The sequence below is a fragment of the Nerophis lumbriciformis genome, linkage group LG17, assembly GCF_033978685.3.
Source record: "Nerophis lumbriciformis linkage group LG17, RoL_Nlum_v2.1, whole genome shotgun sequence".
NCBI classification, from domain to species: domain Eukaryota; kingdom Metazoa; phylum Chordata; class Actinopteri; order Syngnathiformes; family Syngnathidae; genus Nerophis; species Nerophis lumbriciformis.
Genome location: NC_084564.2, coordinates 15,973,216 through 15,998,699, shown reverse-complemented (window position 1 = coordinate 15,998,699; position 25,484 = coordinate 15,973,216). Strand labels below are relative to the sequence as shown.

Here is a 25,484-nt window from a genome sequence, read left to right as displayed (position 1 = left end):
ACAGAGCTGGGGGGCGGGGCAAAGGGTGCGGGGGTCAAGAGAGGGCGACAGGAGGCCAAGTCATGGTGCCTCAGTGACGAATAAATCACACACAGCCATGTGGCTCCATCTCTTTGGGGGTTCGTTCGGGCGAGGTGAGCCAACCCTAATCAGGGACGGACCATGTGCACCCCCCCGCCCCCCCAAACGCCGAGTGTCAGTCTATGTCGGAAGCGTTAGTCTCATCAATGAGACCTGGCTTCACTTCTGACAAACAGCAGGAGGCCAGACGGAGGATACTTCACTGGAGGGTGCTTGAGATCAGCAGAGTGTGACCACCCGAGGGGGCTGCTCTTTATTTTGCACGCCCTCCGCCCACCATGGCACGCCCCTTTGCCCCCCCAAAAAGGCAGTCAATTTTGCATGCACAGACTCAACAAGGCATCAATACCACCTTACAACAGATGCACCCTATGAAGTGTTTATTAAATGTTACTTGCTGCTTAATAACTGCTCCTGTGGCCATTTCAAGCTGCTATATAGCCTGGAAAAGCGTTTATGATTTTTTTCTTTTTACGAAACAGCTAATAATGATTTTATCATTTTGTTAATAATTTATATGCCGCTATACGTGACTTTACGACATTTTGAGTTTGATGTCACTATTTGGCAAGTTTGTGGTAGCACTTAATAATAGGGGTACAAAGTAGGCATACATAGGTTAGTGATTGATTTGTCAAACATTTTAAAAAGTTATAACTAAGATTTTTTTATTTTTTTAACTGTACACGTGATGTCAATATTTGGCAAGTGAGTTAGCGATCCGTGGTAACCCCTAACAATAAATGTAATAATACACATCAAAAGTACTATAAATAGGTTAATAATGGTGTTATTTTTAATTTTTTTATTTGTCAGTAATTTATGCACAGTTAAAATTGTTTTGTTTTTTTCAACAGTACAAGTGTGCCAGCTTAGTAGCACATTCCAAGAAGGGTACACATAAAAAGTAGGTATACACAGTTTAATAATGGTGTTATAAATTATTTGTGAATCATATATAAGCAGTTATAAGTAAGTTTACAACATGTTTTAACGGAACACCTGTGATGTCACTATTTGGCAAGTAAGGTAGCAGTCTGTGGTAGCACTTTCCAATAAGGGTACATATAAAATTAGGCAGCAATAGGTAATAATTGTGTTTTAAATTTTTGGTCAAATATTCATAAGCAGTTACACCTAATATTATATATATTATAATATATAAATATATATATTATAATATATATATTATAATATATATATAAATATATATATTATAATATATATATATATGTATATATATATATATATATATATATATATATATATATATATATATATATATATATATATATATATATATATATATATATATATATATATATATATTATAATAAAAAAATATAATTTTTTTTTTTTTTTTTTAACAGTACAATAATATCACTATTTGGCATGTGAGGTACTAGTCTGTGGTAACACTTCACAATAAAATAAAGATACATATCTAAAGTACCGGTAGGTATAAATAGGTTAATAGTGGTGTTATTTATTTTTGTATTATTCGGCAAATATTTATAAGCAGTTACGAGTCATACCAAAGACTATAAAAATGGGACCCATTACCTCCCTGCTTGGCACTCAGCATCAAGGGTTGGAATTGGGGGTTAAATCACCAAAAATGATTCCCGGGCATGACCACCGCTGCTGCCCACTGCTCCCCTCACCTCCCAGGGGGTGATCAAGGGTGATGGGTCAAATGCAGAGAATAATTTTGCCACACCTAGTGTGTGTGTGACAATCATTGGTACTTTAACAAGTTGTTGTTTTTTTAACAGTATGACTGTGATGTCACTATTTGGCAAGTGAGGTACCAGTCTGTGGTAGCACTTTCCAAGAAGGATACATATAAAAGTGGGCATAAATAGGTATGTGTTAACAATTATTTGTCAAATATTTATAAGCAGTAATAAGTAAGATTTTTTTTGTTTGTTTGTTTTTGTTTTTTAACAGGCTTGATGTCACTATTTAGTAACACTTCATAATAAAGGTACACATCTAAATTAGGCATACATAAGTTATAATGGTGTTATTTCTTATTTTATTATTAGTCAATAATTTATAAGCAGTTAAAAACATTTTTTTCAACAGTACATGTGTGGTGTCACTATTTGGCATGTGAGTTAGCAGCATAAATAGCACTTTCCAAGAAGGGTACATATAAAAAGTAGGATTAAATAGGTTAAGATTAATGTTATAAAATATTTGCGAATTATATGTAAATAATTATAACTAAATGTTCAACTTTTATTTTGACAGTATGAGTGTGATGTCAGTATTTGACAAGTGAGGTTCCAGTCTGTGGTAGCACTTTCCAAGACTGGTACATATAAAAAGTAGGTATACATAGGTTAATAATGGTGTTATAAAAATATTTATTAATTATTTATAAGCAGTTCTAAGTTTACAACATTTTCTTAACAGAATGAGTGTGATGTCACTATTTGGCAAGTGAAGTACCAGTCTGTGGGAGCACTTTACAAAAAGAGTAAATAAAAATTGCATTTTCAGATTGTTTAGTTAATAACGGTGTTACAAATGTATATTAATTATCAACTAGAATTTGCAATTCCGGTAAGAATTGTGTGTGAATGCCCTATGTGTCTGAGCCGCATAACCGCCAATACGCATGAGTGGAACTGAAATGCTTGAATGTCCAGGGTGAGTGGAGTGTGTGGATGTTGGAATGGTTCGAATCGGTTGAGAAATGTGTGATATGCAGAAGTTTGTATATTGGCCGTTCATTTTCAATGGGGGAAAATTCCTGGTAATTCTGGGCAATCAGGGAATTTTCTGAACCAGGGGTAATGCCGGCTTGAATGTCCAGGGTGAGTGGATGTTGGAACGGTTCAAATGGAATGATAAATGTGGGATATGCAGATGATTGTATATTTCCCATTCATTATCAATGGGGAGAAAATTACCGGAAATTCGGGGGGAAAAAAACAGAAATTTGGGGAAAGAGAAAACATTTGCTTTCGATGTATGTCAAGAGCAGTGGGTTGATGGTTGAAAGGTCCAAATCGGGTAAAAAGTGGCATAACATTATGGGCATTTTATATCTATGAATACGTCCATTTATTTGAATAGGAATTTCCTGAAAATTTGAGAATTTTAGAAAATATAGGTAATACAACAATTGTCCTATATGTTATGAATAGGTTGGTGCTGGAATTTTTTCAAAACGGTTGAAAAATGTTGACATAGTATCAGTTTAAAGTTAAATGGGTATTAGACTTTATTGATCCACTGGGGAAATTGTTCCCCACAGTAGCTCAGTTACATAGGATGAAAAGGGTAAGGATGGAAAGGAATTCCAATATTTCGGAATTCCTGCCATTTCGGGAAAACTGGGAATTTGTACGCAAAGAGAAATGGTAGTTTTGTTGTCCCAATTAAGAAGAATATTTTGACGGTGGAATGGTGAAAAAAGCTTGAAAAATGTGGACTGTGAAAACTTTCCAACAAGAAGTGAAAATAGGGCTTTGGAAAACAGGGAATACATGAAATCTTTTTGAACTTGGAAAATGGTAGTTCGATTGTCCAAGGTGAGTGGAGTGTGTGGGTGGTGGAACGCTTCGAATCGGTTGAGAAATGTGTGATATGCAGAGGTTTGTATATTGGCCATTCATTTTCAATGGGGGGAAACTCCTGGTAATTCTAGGTAATGAGGGAATTTTCTGAACCAGGGATAATGAATGTCCAGGGTGAGTGGATGTTGGAACGGTTCAAATCGAATGATAAATGTGGGATATGCAGATGATTGTATATTTCCCATTCATTGTCAATGGGGAGAAAATTACCGAACATTCGGGGAAAAAAAACAAAATTTGGGGAAAGAGAAAACATGAGCAGTGTGGGTTGATGGTTGAAAGGTCAAAATCGGGTAAAAAACAGCACAACATTTTGGGCATTTTATATCTATGAATACGTCCATTTATTTGAACAGGAATTTCCTGAAAATGTGGTAATTTTAGAAAATATAGACAATACAACAATTGTCCTATATGTTATGAATAGGTTGGTGCTGGAATTTTTTCAAAACGGTTGAAAAATTTTGACATAGTATCAGTAAAAAGTTAAATGGGTATTAGACTTAGACAAACTTTATTGATCCACTAGGGAAATTGTTCCACACAGTAGCTCAGTTACAAAGGATGGAAAGGGTAAGGATGGAAAGGAATTCCAATATTTCGGAATTCCTGACATTTCGGGAAAACTGGGAATTTGTACGCAAAGAGAAATGGTAGTTTTGTTGTCCCAATTAAGAAGAATATTTTGACGGTGGAATGGTCAAAAAAGTTTGAAAAATGTGGACTGTGAAAACTTTCCAGCAAGAGGTGAAAATAGGGCTTTGGAAAACAGGGAATACATGAAATCTTTTTGAACTTGGAAAATGGTAGTTTGATTGTCCAAGGTGAGTGGAGTGTGTAGGTGGTGGAACGCTTCGAATCGGTTGAGAAATGTGGACATTGTGCAAGTATAATAATATAATCACTCGCCATACAGCAATAGATGATATCTGTCTATTACCTGACTATGTTAGCTACCTCTCTTTGTTTATAATGTATATTTTTTGCTGGATCTACTCTCTATTTTATGCTGTTACATATACTGTAATATTGTACATGGCAATTGGGATTTGTTATATATTGTATATATTATATACAAATATAATATATCAGTATATATTATATACTATATATATAACATGTAAATATTACTTATATATAATAATATATCCCAGGGGGTGAACAAGGGGATGGGTCAAATGCAGAGGACAAATTTCACCACACCTAGTGTGTGTGTGACAATCATTGGTACTTTAACTTTAATAAATGGTACATTTTTAGTCTACTTTATACCTGCATTATCCTTTCCAATTCTTACCCTTTTCATCATTTTTGTCTAAGTGTAAGTTCGAAAAAATGGTCCATTCATTTTGAACCGGGAAAACCGGGAATTTGGGGGAAATATAGGATACATTTTAAAACTTTTTTATGGGGAAGCTTCGCGATTCCCGGTCGAGCCGAACGTTTTGATACTCAAACGGTTCCGATCAGATGAAAACTGGGCTGTGGAGCGCGCCAAAGTTTCGCGGCAAGATAATAATAAATACCGTATTTTTTGGACTATAAGTCGCAATTTTTTTCATAGTTTGGCCGGGCTCCAGTGCGACTTATATATGTTTTTTTCCTTCTTTATTATGCATTTTCGGCAGGTGCGACTTATACTCCGGTGCGACTTATACTCCGAAAAATACGGTAGATAATTTTTGGGTGTAGAATCTTATATGTGTGAATACTTGGCCATTTCTTTCTTTCTTTTAGTTTATTTCAAACATGAACACACTTACATCATAATACATCACACGATTTCATATAATTTCTCTTTACATCATGTCCGAAAAGGAGTAGGAAGAAGCAAAGCTTATTTAATCCTACCCCTATCCCGCTTCAGAGCGTTTACAAATATATACATTCATTTACTGACCTTTTTATAGTAAAATGACATCTGTGAATGAGTAGTACAATGGTTTTGTAATATGTAATTAATTAAATCAGTCATTATTAACATACTGAGATTAAGAATATTTTATTTTCAATAGGGTTGAAAGTATTTCTCATAATTCTTCTTCTTTGTACTTTGTAAGCACTATTAATTTGAACAACCTCTTAAACTGGATCATATCAGTACAATGTTAAACTTCATTACTTAATCCATTCCATCATTTAATTCCACATACTGATATGCTAAAGGTTCTAAGTGTTGTACATGCATACAAATGTTTTAAATTAGATTTTCCTCTAAGGTTATATTTCTCCTCTTTAGTTGAAAATAATTGTTGTACATTCTTTGGTAGCAGGTTATAGTTTGCTTTGTACATCATTTTAGCTGTTTGCAATTTTACCAAATCATCGAACTTTAATATTTTTGACTCAATAAATAAAGTGTTTGTATGTTCTCTATATCCAACATTATGTATCAGTCTAATTGATCTTTTTTGTAACACGGTTAACGAATGTAGCGCACATTTGTAGTTATTCCCCATATTTCTGCACAATAACTCAGATATGGTAACACTAGCGAGCAGTAGAGGATATGAAGTGATTTTTGGCCCAGGACGTATTTTGCTTTATTCATTATTGAAATGTTTTTTGCCACCTTATGTTGTATATATGATTTCCAGTTCATTTTATCATCTATTAATACTCCCAAAAATCTTGTTTCTTTTACCCTTTCAATGTCGTCTACGTCTATTTGTATTCGTGTATGATGCTCTCTTCTACTGTTACCAAATAGCATTATTTTAGTTTTACTGAGATTCAAAGATAGTCTGTTTTTGTCAAACCATTTTTTAAATTTGTTAATTTCTTCTGTTATTATTTGTATTATCTACTGTGTGTTCTCTCCTGAACAGAAAGCAGTTATGTCGTAAACCATTTATTCACACAATAAATGGTTTAATATGACCTTGTGGTCAATATTTGGCAAGTTCTAGTTTGGCAATGCTGTTACACTTTTAACTAGGGATGTCCAATAATGGCTTTTTGACGATATACGATATTCCGATATTGTCCAACTCTTTAATTACCGATATCAACGGATGTATGCAGTCGTGGAATTAACACATTATTATGCCTAATTTGGACAACCAGGTATGGTGAAAATAAGGAACTTAAAAAAAAAAAAAAAAAGATAAATAAATTCTAAACATTTTCTTGAATAAAAAAGAAAGTAAAACAATATAAAAACAGTTACATAGAAACTAGTAATTAATGAAAATGAGTAAAATTAACTGTTAAAGGTTAGTACTATTAGTGGACCAGCAGCATGCACAATCATGTGTGCTTATGGACTGTATCCCTTGCAGACTGTATTGATATATATTGATATGTAATGTAGGAACCAGAATATTAATAACAGAAAGAAACAACCCTTTTGTGTGAATGAGTGTGAATGGGGGAGGGAGGTTTTTTGGGTTGGTGCACTAATTATAAGTGTCTCTTGTGTTTTTTAATGTTGATTTTATAAAAATAAATAAATAAATGAAATAAAAAACAAAACAAAACGATACTGATAAAAAATAAACGATACCGATAATTTCCGATATTACATTTTAACGCATTTATCGGCTGATAATATCGGCAGGCCGATATTATCGGACATCTCTACTTTTAACAATACAAACTGTATACACCTTCATGGCATGTACATACTGTTACTACATTAAGATGGCATCGTCTTTATACATCATGAATAAAACGTTTTTAATACAATGTAATATTTCCAAGTAGTTATGAGTTCACTATTTGACAAGTTTGAGTTGTTGTGGTTGTGTTCTGCTCTGTTAAAACCCTTGCTCACTATTTTGCATGTTAAGAAGGGGTATTGCTTGTTCTTATATTATGACTATTTGCAGCTAATTACATACTTAAAAATGATTAGCAAACATATTGAAAACTCAATCACAAACTCTTTATAAAGTGCACATTTTGTAAAGGGAGCAAAGTCGCCATCAAGGATGCAGAAACGGTCTTTGATCCTGCCACTTGTCATCAGGGTTGTGTGTTTACTCAGGCGGCAGCACACACTCTTGCAGGAGAACATGTGAGCGTCACAAAAATAACCACACAAAGTGACTCAGAGGAGGCACACACGAGAGGGAGCGTCTCACGCACACACACACACACACACACACACACACACACACACACACACACACACACACACACACACACACACACACACACACACACACACACACACACACACACACACACACAGCGCTGTCTGACTCTCAAGACACCATATTACAGGTTGTGTGTTCACACTTGTCACTACCCAAAATAGATCAAGACTTACTCGCTGATGCTGATCAAAGCAGCACTTGTTAGCACACATTGAAACATATGGAAAAAATGTATTTATTTTTAGAAGGAAAAATATTTTGTGTGGCGATACAACACAACTCAGATCGTTGCGATGGCCCTCATTTAAATCACCAAAATATATATAATATATCCTATTTTCAGTTTTGTAGCACTTTTTTTTCCTCTTTTTTTTATTGAGACAAATATGTATTTAATATTTGCATGCTTACTATGGTATATTATTTATTTGTTCACTGTTCTGTTACAGAGAACAAGGAAATTGAATAAAATTGCTATGGTATGAAAAGGGGTAGGATTAAATAAGCTCTGCTTCTTCCTACTCCTTTTCGGACGTGCTGTAATGAAACAATTGTAATTGTGTGATGCATTACATTGTATCGTATGCATGTTCCAAATAAACTGAAACTGAACTGAACTGAACTTTTACTAATGTATTGGGTTAGTCTTCAAATGGATGCCATTGCCTAGGAAATAAAATATTTCATGCATGATCAAATTAACTGTGAAATAAATAAAACAAATTAAATATGAAACCAAGTGTCCTGCACATTGATTTGATTGCACATCTGCTCGAGACAATAAAACAATTAATTGGAACACATTGGAAAAATACACTTTTGTAGCTGTTCCCATTTTCTAAAATTCAATTCACATTCATTAAATGTAATCATATAAATCTATCAGAACATATGTTCTTTTTTTACGTATTTGTGTTACTCCTTATCCCAACCACACTTTATTTTCTTTAAAAAAAATATATAAATAAATACAATTAACACTTAAAGGTCTCTGGGTTTTCACTCAGTCCTGTTACTCACATTACTCCCTCTGAAACATTTGGAAAATTCTGCAAGTCACATGGTCCACAGGAAATTGCATGACTCTGATCCTCTGGAGGCCAAAAGTAAGTTCACACACTTATTTTTCTGTATATTCGATGATATAAAAACTATGACTGGGACGGTAAAAAAGTCTGCACAGTCCTGTTACCTACATTTCTTTTTGATGGTTATTTTTTAGATTTCAGTTTTTTTGTTGAATCAATGTTAAGTGATTAGTGTCAACATACTATTAGCATGAATACCATTCTGGCTAAGGCCCCGTTTACACTAAACCGGATAAGGTTATCCAGGGTAAATCCCACCTAACCTTATCCGTGTCCACATACAACAATGCCACCGTTTAAGACCCCCGCCGGCGCAACGCGACCTAGTACGCATGTGCGGAAAATGCGCACGTCATAGTCACCTCCAATGTTGCTTTGTGTGCAAGTTCTTAAATGTAACAATACCCAGTGTTGTGGTATTTCAATTAACTGGAATCCAGTATGCTGTGGGGCCCTGTTGTAGCGAATCACACCTGAGACATCATAAATTAATCAAATCTTTATTAGACACGTAAACAATGTGATAGAGAATATTTTACATCAATCAATCTAGGGCTCTAGATATCTGGTCAGGACACTCCTCACTCTTTTGCTTTCACCTTCATTGTCCATTCGTTTTTGGTGACTTTATATACTCTGGACCTAGACGTTGAGTCCGCGACATACATGGCGGACAATAACTGATACAGTCTGCTTTGCCAGTCCAATTGCATTCGCCGTTTTCCTCGACGGCCAAGTAATACAAAGTCTAAGCTACCTTTTTTATCACATCCACGGGAGCCCGCATTCTCGTTGACTCTCCTTCGACAAATGGACAAAGTTTTTCGCTAAGTAGAATCACAGCTGACCCGGCCGGACATTAGAAAGTTATCTTGCCGTCTGAGAAGTGTTGTATCCCAAATAGCTGCAATCGCTTTCTCTTAAGGTATTTAATGTGTGATTTTCACAAGCGTCTGTACATGTAGAAGAAGGAGAAACACGGGCATGTCTGGATGACTCGCCTCCATATTTCCAGTGGTTAGCTCTGATCTACGAAACCGCTTTATTATGAAGCTGGCTGTGGCGTGTTCTTTCTGACGTCACTTCCTGTGTGGGGCGCCGTCTTGCTGGCGTCACTTCCTCTCCGAACTCAGTTTGTAAACGATCAATGAGTCCATACAAAGCTAAGTGCCGGAGATTCAAGCATTAGACTTACCCGTGTAAAAATGTGTCCAAGGAGGGGGACCTTAAACGCTGGTTTAGTGTGGCTGAAATGGGGCTTAGGCTAAATAATTTTTTGGGGTTAGGGTTTAAACGACTTAATGTAGACATGGCCTAAATGTTATGCTTAAAAACTCATTCCTGTTACTCAAATGAGTCGAAAGGGAGTAGTTCAATGTGTGTAGTATTACATTTAGAGTTGAAAAAAGACAGATATTGACGTTTATTTCATCCATCCATCCATCCATTTTCTACCGCTTATTCCCAATGGCCTTTAAATAGTTGTATCATAATTTACCTTCTTAAGGAATTGCTTCTGCTGTTGACTTCATTTTGGAGTTGATGCATGCAAACACTAAAAAAGGCCTTAAGTCACGTATGCACCCACATCACTGTTTGGATCAGACCTGCCAGGTTTTGGAGTGACTGGATGCTGACGGGATTTGCTCAGGAAAGTGCGTGTGTGTGTGTGTGTGTGTGTGTGTGTGTGTGTGTGTGTGTGTGTGTGTGTGTGTTAAACGTATACCTATAAGCTCACAACAAAAACGTAAATCCTCAAAGCTGCGGTGTGACTCATCAGCGAGTGCATGCTTTGGATGTGACTGCAGTGGAATAAAAAGTACACATGTCCAAAGTAAGAAATATGTGCAAATGCACGTCGTGATGGATTTGCTCAGAGGGCGTCCACACAGTGGGAGAGAAACAGTGAGTGACAGTTCCAGGACAAATGGTGCCAAGGACAAAAAAGTGTCCATTCTACCTGCATGAAGTGATAATAGATGACAATATAAACGATACCGGGTCATCCTTTGCAGCTATAACAGTTGCTACACTTCTGAGAAGACTTTTCTTCAAATTTTTGCCCATCCATCATTGGTAGAGCATACAAGAAATAGAGGCTGATAATTATTGGCGACTTGCTTCAATTCAAGGAAATTCCATAAAAGTTTTGAAAGTAATAAATCGTGAGGATTAAAAAGCAGATGTTCGCACAGAAAAGTGATGTGGGTAGTTTGTGGGGGAAGACAATAAGAGGAGGATTGGAATGAGGGAGGCTTTAGATCAGGCCACAGCTGTTATGGTGGACCTCCTGCAAAGCTGAACATTTCTATTGAAACGTCGCAACACGAAAGGTCGTAACACAGATTACATCAGGAAACATAGTAACAGGAAACGTCATAATATTACGACATACGTAAAACGGCATGCCGTAATACGGAACACGGTAATACAAACGCCGCATTACGAAAGGCCGTATTACAAAAGGCCGTATTACGAAACAGTGCATCATAAAACGCCATAATACGAAACGTTGTATTACGAAACGTTGTATTACGAAACGTTGTATTACGAAACGTTGTAATACGAAACGTTGTAATACGAAACGTTGTGATACGAAACGTTGTGATACGAAACGTCGTGATACGAAACGTCGTGATACGAAACGTCGTGATACGAAACGTCGTGATACGAAACGTCGTGATACGAAACGTCGTGATACGAAACGTCGTGATACGAAACGTCGTAATACGAAACGTCGTAATACGAAACGTCGTAATACGAAACGTCGTGATACGAAACGTCGTGATACGAAACGTCGTAATACGAAACGTCGTAATACGAAACGTCGTAATACGAAACGTCGTAATACGAAACGTAATACGAAACGTCGTAATACGAAACGTAATACGAAATGTAGTACAAAACGTTGTTGTACAAAACGTCGTAGTATGGAACGTCGTAGTAGGGAACGTCGTAATATGAAACATCGTAATATGAAACATCGAAACACAAAACGTCGTAACACAAAACGTAATACAAAACGTCATAATACAAAATGTCATCATACAAAGTGTCATAATACGAAACTGTAATACAAACGCCGTATTATGAAAGGCCGTATTACAAAAGGCCGTATTACGAAAGGCTGTATTACAAAATGCCGTGTTACAAAAGGTAGTTACAAAACAGCGCATTATAAAACGCCATAATAAGAAACGTTGTAATACGAAACGTTGTAATACAAAACGTTGTAATACGAAACGTCGTAATACGAAACGTCGTAATACGAAACGTCGTAATACGAAACGTCCTAATACGAAACGTCCTAATACGAAACGTCCTAATACGAAACGTCCTAATACGAAACGTTGTAATACCAAACGTCGTAATACCAAACGTCGTAATACCAAACGTCGTAATACCAAACGTCGTAATACCAAACGTCGTAATACCAAACGTAGTACAAAACGTCGTAGTTCAAAACGTCGTAGTATGGAACGTCGTAGTATGGCACGTCGTAGTATGGAACGTCGGAATATGAAACATCTTAATATGAAACATCGAAATACAAAACGTCGTAACACAAAACGTAATACAAAACGTCAGAATACAAAATGTCATCATACAAAGTGTCATAATACGAAACTGCGTAAGATTAAACAGCATAAGACGAAACATTGTAAGGCAAAATGTTGGAAGATATAAAACGCTGTAAGATAAAATGCTGTAAGAGGAAATGTTGTAACACGAGACATCGTAAAAAACGGCGTCGTAACACTAGACATAACAGGAGACGTCATAACGCGAGACATCGTAACACGAAAGGTCGCAACATGGGACGTCGCAAAATGAGACGTCGTAACACGAGACGTCAGAACACGAGACATAACACGAGACATCATAAAACGAGACATCATAACACAAGACGTCATGACGCAAGACATCGCAACACGGGACGTCGCAACACGAAAGGTCGTAACACAGATTATATCAGGAAACATAGTAACAGGAAACGTCACAATATTACGGCATACGTAATACGGCATGCCGTAATACGGAACACCGTAATACAAACGCCGTATTATGAAAGGCCGTATTACAAAAGGCCGTATTACGAAAGGCTGTATTACAAAATGCCGTGTTACAAAAGGTAGTATTACGAAACAGCGCATTATAAAACGCCATAATAAGAAACGTCGTAATACGAAACGTCATAGTACGAAACGTAGTACAAAACGTCGTAGTATGGAACGTCGTAGTATGGAACGTCGTAGTATGGAACGTCGTAGTATGGAACGTCGGAATATGGAACGTCGGAATATGAAACATCTTAATATGAAACATCGAAATACAAAACGTCGTAACACAAAACGTAATACAAAACGTCATAATACAAAATGTCATCAAACAAAGTGTCATAATACGAAACTGCGTAAGATTAAACAGCATAAGACGAAACATTGTAAGGCAAAATGTTGTAAGATATAAAACGCTGTAAGATACAATGCTGTAAGAGGAAATGTTGTAACACGAGACATCGTAAAAAACGGCGTCGTAACACTAGACATAACAGGAGACGTCATAACGCGAGACATCGTAACACGAAAGGTCACAACATGGGACGTCGCAAAATGGGACGTCGTAACACGAGACGTCAGAACACGAGACATAACACGAGACATCATAACACAAGACGTCATGACGCAAGACATCGCAACACGGGACGTCGCAACAGGAAAGGTCGTAACACAGATTATATCAGGAAACATAGTAACAGGAAAAGTCATAATATTACGGCATACGTAATACGGCATGCCGTAATACGGAGCACCGTAATACAAACGCCGTATTATGAAAGGTCGTATTACAAAAGGCCGTATTACGAAAGGCTGTATTACAAAATGCCGTGTTACAAAAGGTAGTATTACGAAACAGCGCATTATAAAACGCCATAATAAGAAACGTAATACGAAACGTTGTAATACGAAACGTTGTAATACAAAACGTCGTAATACGAAACGTCGTAATACGAAACGTCGTAGTACGAAACGTCGTAGTACGAAACGTCGTAGTACGAAACGTAGTACAAAACGTCGTAGTACAAAGTGTCGTAGTATGGAACGTCGTAGTATGGAACGTCGGAATATGAAACATCTTAATATGAAACATCGAAATACAAAACTTCGTAACACAAAACGTAATACAAAACGTCATAATACAAAATGTCATCATACAAAGTGTCATAATACAAAACTGCGTAAGATTAAACAGCATAAGACGAAACATTGTAAGGCAAAATGTTGGAAGATATAAAACGCTGTAAGATAAAATGCTGTAAGAGGAAATGTTGTAACACGAGACATTGTAAAAAACGGCGTCGTAACACTAGACATAACAGGAGACGTCATAACGCTAGACATCGTAACACGAAAGGTCGGAACATGGGACGTCACAAAATGATACGTCGTAACACGAGACGTCAGAACACGAGACATCATAACACCAGACATCATAACACCAGACATCATAACACAAGACGTCATGACGCAAGACATCGCAACACAGGACGTCGCAACAAGAGACGTCGTAACACGAGATTTCGTAACACAAGACGTCGTACCACGAGACGTCGTACCACGAGATGTTGTAACAGGACAACGTAACAGGAAACGTTAAACAGGAAACACTGTAACATGAAACACCCCAAAACAATATATCGTAAAACCTAGACCGCATGTCGGTGGTAGCCTAAACACATTACAGCTTCATCTCTAAGATCTGGTGGGTCCTGCTTGGCCCCAAAGCACATGAGCCGCAACAGCAAATTATGAAAATAAATCCACAGGTCTGGCAACATTTTTTGTTTTTTTCCTCGTTCCAGGTTGGAAAGTTTTGTGCAAAGTGCTGTTTTTGCATAATCGTAACTATTTACTTTCCCTAAATATCTAAAAGTATTCATATTCTCTTCATGTCATATTATGCTCCTTCCAGCGCTGGTTTTTTTTAGGTTATAGAGTTTTTATCCAATCAGAATTCAGCTAGCTTATGTTGCCATGCTGTATGAAATCTGCCCGTAGCCTTCAGAATCTTCAATGCGAGCGTCCGTGCACTGTAAGTGAACGGACACATACAGTGACAGACAGTTGCGATAGCCAATCAGATCACGAGTTGTTGTCTGTAAGACCTTCTAGCTGGCCTAAGGCGGATATATATTGTGATGTTATGAGCTAGGTAACATAAGAACTTCATTACCCAGCATGCCACAAGAGTGAAGCGCATGCGCAGTAACCCCGTTTAAGTTACTGGATGTTTTTAATGAGCACCTTGTGGAGTAAACTTTAAGAAGTCAGCCAACACGCCTCGTCTGCATCTTTTATCATTAGACAAGACAACACATGTATTTGCAAGGCCATTTTCAAGAAGGATATTTAGAGAGAAACTACATCTTGTGAGACGATGTCGGCCAACCCCCGGAAGCTCGAATGGGTTCTACTTAGGGATGTCCGATAATGGCTTTTTGCCGATATTCCGATATTGTCCAACTCTTTAATTACCGATACCGATATCAACCGATATATGCAGTCGTGGAATTAACACATTATTATGCCTAATTTGGACAACCAGGTATGGTGAAGATAAGGTACTTTTTTTTTTTAATTAATAAAATAAGATAAATAAATTAAAAACATTTTCTTGAACAAAAAAGAAAGTACAACAATATAAAAACAGTTACATAGAAACTAGTAATTAATGAAAATGAGTAAAATTAACTGTTAAAGGTTAGTACTATTAGTGGACCAGCAGCACGCACAATCATGTGTGCTTACGGACTGTATCCCTTGCAGACTGTATTGATATATATTGATATATAATGTAGGAACCAGAATATTAATAACAGAAAGAAACAACCCTTTCGTGTGAATGAGTGTAAATGGGGGAGGGAGGTTTTTTGGGTTGGTGCACTAATTGTAAGTGTATCTTGTGTTTTTTATGTTGATTTAATAAAAAAAAAAAAAAAATAAAAAAAATAAAAAAAATACCGATAATAAAAAAACCGATACCGATAATTTCCGATATTACATTTTAACGCATTTTAACGACATCCCTAGTTCTACTAATTGTGAGTTCAGATATTTATTTTTTCACATTTAATATGTTTTTTGCAATTTTAATTTTGACAGTACCACATAAGATATGTTTTAATTGCTGATTGATTTTTAAATGCGCCAGAAAATAACCCGTTATGTACACTTTTGGTGGTGATTCAATGCCCAGTAGTGCGTAAATCATGTGGGGATATCAATGACGGTATTTTGAGAGGTAATCATTGAAGTCGGACGTCACTGAAGGCCTAGGTGGGAAATGCACGGCCCGCCACTGATGTTGTTACTCGGGATGTCCGATATTTTTGGACTGCCGGTTTCAAAAAGTAAAATGTATGACTTTTTAAAACGCCGCTGTGTACACGGACATAAGGAGAAGTACAGAGCGCCAATAAACCTTAAAGGCACTTCCTTTGCGTGCCGGCCTAGTCACATAATATCTACAGCTTTTCACACACACAAGTGAATGCAAACATACTTGGTCAACAGCCACACAGGTCCCACTGAGGGTGGCCGTATTAACAACTTTAACACTGTTACAAATATGCGCCACACTGTGAACCCACACCAAACAAGAATGACAAAACACATTTCGGGAGAACATCTGCACCGTAACACAACAGATCAAATACCCAGAACCCCTTGCAGCACTAACTCTTCCGGGACGCTACAATATACACCCCCCAATTCCAAGCTGCTGTTTTGAGGCATGTTAAAAAAATGCACTTTGTGACTTCAATAATAAATATGGTAGTGCCATGTTGGCATTTTCTTCCATAACTTGAGTTGATTTATTTTGGAAAACCTTGTTACACTGTTTAATGCAACAAGACAACAAAAGTAGGCATAATAATGTGTTAATTCCACGACTGTATACATCGGTATCGGTTGATATCGGAATCCGTAATTAAGAGTTGGACAATATTGGAATATCGGATATCGGCAAAAAAGCCATTATCGGACATCTCTAGTTGTTACTGTTGTTTCCTTTTTCACGGTATGTCCCTCTTAAGCCAAGTACTAGTCAGTGTTGTACAAACCCCGTTTCCATATGAGTTGGGAAATTGTGTTAGATGTAAATATAAACGGAATACAATGATTTGCAAATCATTTTCAACCCATATTCAGTTGAATATGCTACAAAGACAACATATTTGATGTTCAAACTGATGAACATTTTTTTTTTTGCAAATAATCATTAACTTTAGAATTTGATGCCAGCAAAACGTGACAAAGAAGTTGGGAAAGGTGGCAATAAATACTGATAAAGTTGAAGAATGCTCATCAAACACTTATTTGGAACATCCCACAGGTGAACAGGCAAATTGGGAACAGGTGGGTGCCATGATTGGGTATAAAAGTAGATTCCATGAAATGCTCAGTCATTCACAAACAAGGATGGAGCGAGGGTCACCACTTTGTCAACAAATGCGTGAGCAAATTGTTGAACCGTTTAAGAAATACCTTTCTCAACCAGCTATTGCAAGGAATTTAGGGATTTCACCATCTACGGTCCGTAATATCATCAAAGGGTTCAGAGAATCTGGAGAAATCACTGCACGTAAGCAGCTAAGCCCGTGACCTTCGATCCCTCAGGCTGTACTGCATCAACAAGCGACATCAGTGTGTAAAGGATATCACCACATGGGCTCAGGAACACTTCAGAAACCCACTGTCAGTAACTACAGTTGGTCGCTACATCTGTAAGTGCAAGTTAAAACTCTCCTATCCAAGGCGGAAACCGTTTATCAACAACACCCAGAAACGCAGTCGGCTTCGCTGGGCCTGAGCTCATCTAAGATGGACTGATACAAAGTGGAAAAGTGTTCTGTGGTCTGACGAGGCCACATTTCAAATTGTTTTTGGAAACTGTGGACGTCGTGTCCTCCGGACCAAAGAGGAAAAGAACCATCCGGATTGTTATAGGCGCAAAGTTGAAAAGCCAGCATGTGTGATGGTATGGGGGTGTATTAGTGCCCAAGACATGGGTAACTTACACATCTGTGAAGGCGCCATTAATGCTGAAAGGTACATACAAGTTTTGGAGCAACATATGTTGCCATCCAAGCAACGTTACTATGGACGCCCCTGCTTATTTCAGCAAGACAATGTCAAGCCACATGTTACAACAGCGTGGCTTCATAGTAGAAAAGTGCGGGTACTAGACTGGCCTGCCTGTAGTCCAGACCTGTCTCCCATTGAAAATGTGTGGCGCATTATGAAGCCTAAAATACCACAACGGAGACCCCCGGACTGTTGAACCACTTAAGTTGTACATCAAGCAAGAATGGGAAAGAATTCCACCTGAGAAGCTTCAAAAATGTGTCACCTCAGTTCCCAAACGTTTACTGAGTGTTGTTAAAAGGAAAGGCCATGTAACACAGTGGTGAACATGCCCTTTCCCAACTACTTGTCACGTGATGCAGCCATGAAATTCAAAGTTAATTATTATTTGCAAAAAAAAAATAAAGTTTATGAGTTTGAACATCAAATATCTTGTCTTTGTAGTGCATTCAACTGAATATGGGTTGAAAAGGATTTGCAAATCATTGTATTCCGTTTATATTTACATCTAACACAATTTCCCAACTCATATGGAAACGGGGTTTGTAGTTGCTGTTATCTTTTGTTACTGCTCTTTATTCTCGTCGGCCTCTGTCTGTCCCCTCTTAAACCAAGTGCTAGTCACCGTTGTCACGACTGCTACCTCCCTCATCCTCTATTTTTCCTCAGTACGTCCCCTCTTCAGCTGAGTGTGCTTGCTCATTTTGTTGTCCCGCCTAGCTCTGTCTGTCCCCACTTAAACCAAATACCGTCTCCCAAACAACAAGTGGAGGAGTGCGTGCGCGGCGAATGTCTTTGAAGCCACACAGCCCACTCTGCAACAATGAGGAACATATTGGCACATACCAGCGATGCCCACCAGGCTGTTTAAATGACAAACAGGCAGTTTGTCAACTCATAATGGCAGCCGACTGGCGGATCAATAACAGCCGTGTCTGTTGCAGCTTCTCAGCAGAGAGACCACAAGCTGCCATCTTTCTTATTTACTTTAAAGCGGAGAACAATGATGAGAAGTTACGACGCTTTTGTTTTACTTGCAAAAGAAATGAGTGCCAAAAATGTCCGTTTTTGGTGTAGAAAAGGGCCACGAAGTAAGTGGGAGTGGAATATGAGCGTCATTGTTGGACAGTGTTACCAGCTGCCTTCCTGCCTTTGGCGTTGTGGCGACAGCCGTGTCGTGCTAAACGAAAGACAAACGACGTGTCAAAAAGTGAGCTGGGATGGAATTGATTAGGTTGCCGAGTGAAAAGACTGAGAAAAGAAAAGAAAAGGCCTCGGGCGAGTTAAGAAAATTCTTAAGGATGAAGGCAGGATGGAGATTTACAGCGTGACTACTTGCCGTCTGCCTTCGCTGACAGGTTAAGCCACCCCCCCACCCCCTCCAACAACCCAAAAACTTTGCAGACACATTCAAATCCAATCATGCTTATAAGGAAAAGAGGAGCATAACACGGTGCAAGGTGAGATCACACATATCAAAACATCCTGTTGTGAAATCCCATGAAACTTGTTTCCACCTGATCTGCTGCCATGGCGATGTAATTATAGCTCACAGAGCCAATTGTTCATCGTCTATCTGCGTGACAACTCGGACTTCTTCACAGCATTGGTGGCTACTTGGAATGTCGACATTTGTTATTCGTAAAGAAACGTCAGGCTGTTACACACTTAGGTCCTTTTTTGGCTTTATAAGTGTATTCTCTTCTCATTCTTTCCAGCGTTCTCTATAGTGGACATTCGTGTTTTGCGTGACACAACCAATATTTTTCCCCAAAATGTGTAGCTCTAAGAAAATACCAGTGACGTGTGGTGAGGTTGATGGCTGGTGAGGCACTGACTTCATCACAGTCAGATTTACAAACATATGAACCCTAAAGAGTATCTTATTCACCATTTGATTGGCAGCAGTTAACGGGTTATGTTTAAAAGCTCATACCAGCATTCCTCCCTGCTTGGCACTCAGCATCAAGGGTTGGAATTGGGGGTTAAATCACCAAAAATGATTCCCGGGCGCGGCGCGGCGCCGCTGCTGCCCACTGCTCCCCTCACCTCCCAGGGGGTGAACAAGGGATGGGTCAAATGCAGAGGACAAATTTCACCACACCTCGTGTGTGTGTGACAATCATTGGTACTTTAACTTAACTTTAACTTTACACATACAAACTGTAGCACACAAAAAAGCACATTTAATAAAAAAAAGGTTATTATGGTCTTACCTTTACTTATAAGTGCGGGAACAGTGGTGTTCGTGTTGGAGGAGTTGTGAATGAATGAAATATGAAATCCGTGCAGCAGTCTGCAGGTGTACCTAATGTTGTGTCCCTGCGGTCGTTCGCGGCTCCTCCAACGCGAGCATTGTCGTTTTTGCACTTTTTGGCTTCTTGTTGAGTGACTTTTTTGAGTGGGTTCGGTCTTGCACGTGGAGGGTTTGGGTGTGGGCTTTGGTTGGTGTGGCGCTCCCGTCGGGGGGTGCATTAACCGGCACAAGGAGGCGTGATTACTGCGAGTCTCAGCCAGTGCGTCTTCGCAGCCGTTTTATGATCGCTCAGCACAAGAAATACTTTACACACATACAGTTGTTGACAAAATACACTGTACATTATATACCTCAGCTAACTAAACTATGGAAATGTATAATATAATTCATATAGCAATACGGTCTCACTGCACAGCAGGCCAGCAGTTAGCCGAGTCATTGCGCAATCCATGTTGAGGCACAACGCAGTGACGTGCCTCAACTGGTCACCGCACCGTCTCTTCTCAGTATTTGAACGGCAAATGTGAAAATTCAGCGATTTTGAATAAAAAATAATCTAAAACTGGTGAAGTTAAATGGAAAATAACTTTATAGTATAATCACTGGATACATATAACAATTTAATTTTTTTTTTTTTCTTTTTACATTTTTTTTCTTTCCATGATGGCAGGTGAGGCCCCGCCTGCACGTCACTGGAAAATACATAGACCAAAAACACGAGGAAATCACCACAAATGTTGTAAACAAAAAAATATATTTTATAAGTGGTATATAGTGAAAAGCAGATGTTTGCACAGAAAAGTTGGACGTCAGATTAAGTGAGTAGATGTGGGAGAATAAGATACTAAGCATGATTGCAACACTGGAGGTTTTAGAACAAGCATAGTTGGCCACGGCCAATATAGTGGACCTCCACCAAGGCTGAACAACCCTATTGAAACATTGTAATACAAAACGTCGTGATGGGAAACGCCGTAACACGAAACGTCGTAACACGAAACACCGTAACACGCAACTCCGTAACATGAAACACAAAACGCCGAAACACGGAACGCCGAAATATCAATAGTTGTAACGTGAAACGTCGTAATACATAAACGCCGCAATGCAAAACTCCGCAATACAAAACGCCGCAATACAAAACGCCGCAATACAAAACTTTGTAATATGAAATACTGCAACACCAAACATTGTAACACAAACTGTTGTAATACAAAACGGCGTAACACAAAATGACAAGACACAAAACGGCACCACACAAAATGCGATAACTAAAAACGTCACAACACAAAACATCATAACAGGAAACGTAACACGAAACTTAATACGAATTGTCTTAACAAGAATTGTCGTTACATGAAACGTCGTAACACAAAATGTTGCAACACGAAACGTTGTAATACGAATTGTCTTAACAAGAATCGTTGTAACATGACACGCCGTAACACAAAATGTCGCAACACGAAACGTCACAACACAAAACCACGTAACACAAAGCATCATAAAACAAAATATTTGAGACTTTTTTTTGCACTAAGACAACTTTTTACCATCAAACTTTAAACTTTGGCACTCGTGGGAAGTTGCGATGTCAACAATTTTCACTCAAAAAGAAGTGTTATGAGGATGATGGGAGTAGTTTGTGAGGGAAAAATGATAACAGGATGATGGCAACGCTAGAGGCTTTAGCACAAGCATGGTTGGCCACGGCTACTACAGTGGACCTCCAACAAGGCTGAACAATCCTATCAAAACGGCGTAATACGAAACGCCGCAATAAAAAAATGTCGTAATACAAAACTTTATAATATTAAACGTCATAATACGAAACATTATAATACAAACAGTTGTAACACAAAACGGCGTAACACAAAATGCTGTAAGACAAAACGTCATAACACAAAACATTGTATGACCAAAACGTAACAAAATGTTGTAATACGAAATCTTTACAAGAATTGTCGTAACACAAAATGTATCAACACAAAACGTCATGACATAAAACAAAAAACTAAATATTTGTGTGTCAACTGGGACTTTTTCGTAATAAGACAACTTTTTACGATCAAACTTTGGCACGTGGGAAGTTGCGATGTCAACATTTTTCACTCATAAATAAGTGTCATGAGGGGCTTGTTACACAAAGAGGTAATTTTTTTGTATCATATCTATCTCTCTGGAGTCAGCCCCCAATGCAGTGCCCATTCCTGTTTTGTACAACAGGGTCAATTTTTCCCCAAAACGTGTAACTCTGACAAAAGAAATAGACCAAAAAACAAATGATCCACCAAAAAATATCCTGGTTCTCAAACAAGCCATTTTTGAAGTGCTGCACACAAAAGAGTGAACAACTGTCCAAACATACATTCTTACTGTGTTGCTATTATTTGTCAAACAAGCACACCTCATGGTGGCGCTGTTATTAAAACCTAATGTTTGATCCCCGTAAGTCCAATTGCCATGAAATCAATGTGTTCCACAAAACTTGCACACAATTTGATTATGTAAAATGTCAATAAGTTCGGATGAGATATATGGAAACCATTAAAGGGGAACTGCACTTTTTGGGGAACTTTACCAATCATTCACAATCCATATCTAAGATAAGAACACACACTTTTAATTGTTTATGCATTCTAATTTGTAATATACACAAATACGAGGCAGCTAACAATGAAGCTAATAGGAGTAATCTATTCCGCCAAAAACGTCCAAAAACCACCAACAATACTCCATTTACATCTCGTGACCTGAATATTAACCAGGTATTAGCAATATTGTTATTATTAGCACTAACACCGAGTAACTACAAACCCCGTTTCCATATGAGTTGGGAAATTGTGTTAGATGCAAATATAAACGGAATACAATGATTTGCAAATAATTTTCAACCCATGTTCAGTTGAATATGCTACATTGCAAATAATCATTAACTTTAGAATTTGATGCCAGCAACACGTGACAAAGAAGTTGGGAAAGGTGGCAATAAATACTGATAAAGTTGAGGAATGCTCATCAAACACTTATTTGGAACATCCCACAGGTGAACAGGCAAATTGGGAACAGGTGGGTGCCATGATTGGGTATACAAGTAGATTCCAGGAAATGCTCAGTCATTCACAAACAAGGATGGGGCGAGGGTCACCACTTTGTCAACAAATGCGTCAGCAAATTGTTGAACAGTTTAAGAAAAACCTTTCTCAAGCAGCTATTGCAAGGAATTTAGGGATTTCACCATCTACGGTCCGTAATATCATCAAAGGGTTCAGAGAATCTGGAGAAATCACTGCACGTAAGCAGCTAAGCCCGTGACCTTCGATCCCTCAGGCTGTACTGCATCAACAAGCGACATCAGTGTGTAAAGGATATCACCACATGGGCTCAGGAACACTTCAGAAACCCACTGTCAGTAACTACAGTTGGTCGATACATCTGTAAGTGCAAGTTAAAACTCTCATATTCAAGGCGAAAACCGTTTATCAACAACACCCAGAAACGCCGTCAGCTTCGCTGGGCCTGAGCTCATCTAAGATGGACTGATGCAAAGTGGAAAAGTGTTCTGTGGTCTGACGAGTCCACATTTCAAATTGTTTTTGGAAACTGTCGACGTCATGTCCTCCGGACCAAAGAGGAAAAGAACCATCCGGATTGTTATAGCCGCAAAGTTGAAAAGCCATCATCTGTGATGGTATGGGGGTGTATTAGTGCCCAAGACATGGGTAACTTACACATCTGTGAAGGCGCCATTAATGCTGAAATGTACATACAGGTTTTAGAGCAACGCTACCATGGACGCCCCTGCTTATTTCAGCAAGACAATGCCAAGCCATGTGTTACATCAACATGGCTTCATAGTAAAAGAGTGCGGGTGCTAGACTGGCCTGCCTGTAGTCCAGACCTGTCTCCCATTGAAAATGTGTGGAGCCTAAAATACCACAACGGAGACCCCCGGACTGTTGAACAACTTAAGCTGTACATAAAACAAGAATGGGAAAGAATTCCACCTGAGAAGCTTAAAAAATGTGTCTCCTCAGTTCCCAAACGTTTACTGAGTGTTGTTAAAAGGAAAGGCCATGTAACACAGTGGTGAACATGCCCTTTCCCAACTACTTTGGTACGTGTTGCAGCCATGAAATTCTAAGTTGATTATTATTTGTAAAAAAAAAATAAAGTTTATGAGTTTGAACATCAAATATCTTGTCTTTGTAGTGCATTCAATTGAATATGGGTTGAAAAGGATTTGCAAATCATTGTATTCCGTTTATATTTACATCTAACACAATTTCCCAACTCATATGGAAACGGGGTTTGTACTTTTAGCGGCGCCGTGTTACAGAGAAGTAACTATCCTTTGCAGCTATTGACATACTGAGCCGGTGAGCTGCTGCATCGCCTCTCAGTTGGTGAAAGTTAATTCCAGATTACAAATAACGCCTCTCACTTGGATAGTAGAAGGTTGTGGCCATAAACCAGGAAGTTGTGCTTGTACGAGCCAGTCTGCCCCACAACAAGCAGACTACAGCGTGGACTACAGTGGTGGACTCGCGCAAAAGCACATTGGGTAAATGTATACCATATATGGATAATATATGGTATACAAACAGGCTCAGGGACGGCTTCTTTCCCAGAGCTGTCACTATCTTGAACTCTAACTTATAATACATAATTCACACCTATACAATATCCTACCCTAATACTCCACTGTGCAATATTACCCTTCGAGTGCAATACATCTGACACTGATTGTTATCACTCCGGTACTCTTGTCTTGTTCTGTTTATTGTACAGTATTTTGTACATTGTTTTGTATATTGTACGGGATTGCTTATTTTTATTGAATAGTAGCCTATTTATTTCAATTCTTAGTTTTATCTTTATTACTTCTTGTGTAATTTATTTTTATCCCATATTTGTTCCCACTACTTAAATTGGAGTCTTTAATCTCATAATATGCAAATATAATGACAATAAAGTCCATTCTATTCTATTCTATAATCTGCTGATGTCACCAGTGTAAAACATTGGTTTTGCATAATAGGGCCACTTTAATACGAGCAAAATATGTAAATATCACATGTTGTTATTGATATGCCTGTTACTTCATTACATATATACTTTCAGCGTGCATATTATGTGTTGTTCCATGTGTTGTGGAGTGCTTTATAGGCAGATTAGAGCAAATACCATTACCGTCATTGTTAGCCACCTTTTGCTAGCGT

The 25,484-nt window shown here is 38.1% G+C and overlaps 1 protein-coding gene across 1 annotated transcript in view; it reads right to left on the bottom strand.

Moving 5' to 3' along the window:
• Positions 1-25,484, bottom strand: part of robo1 (roundabout, axon guidance receptor, homolog 1 (Drosophila)) — a 697,256-nt gene that overhangs the window by 416,071 nt on the left and 255,701 nt on the right. The window lies entirely within an intron of this gene.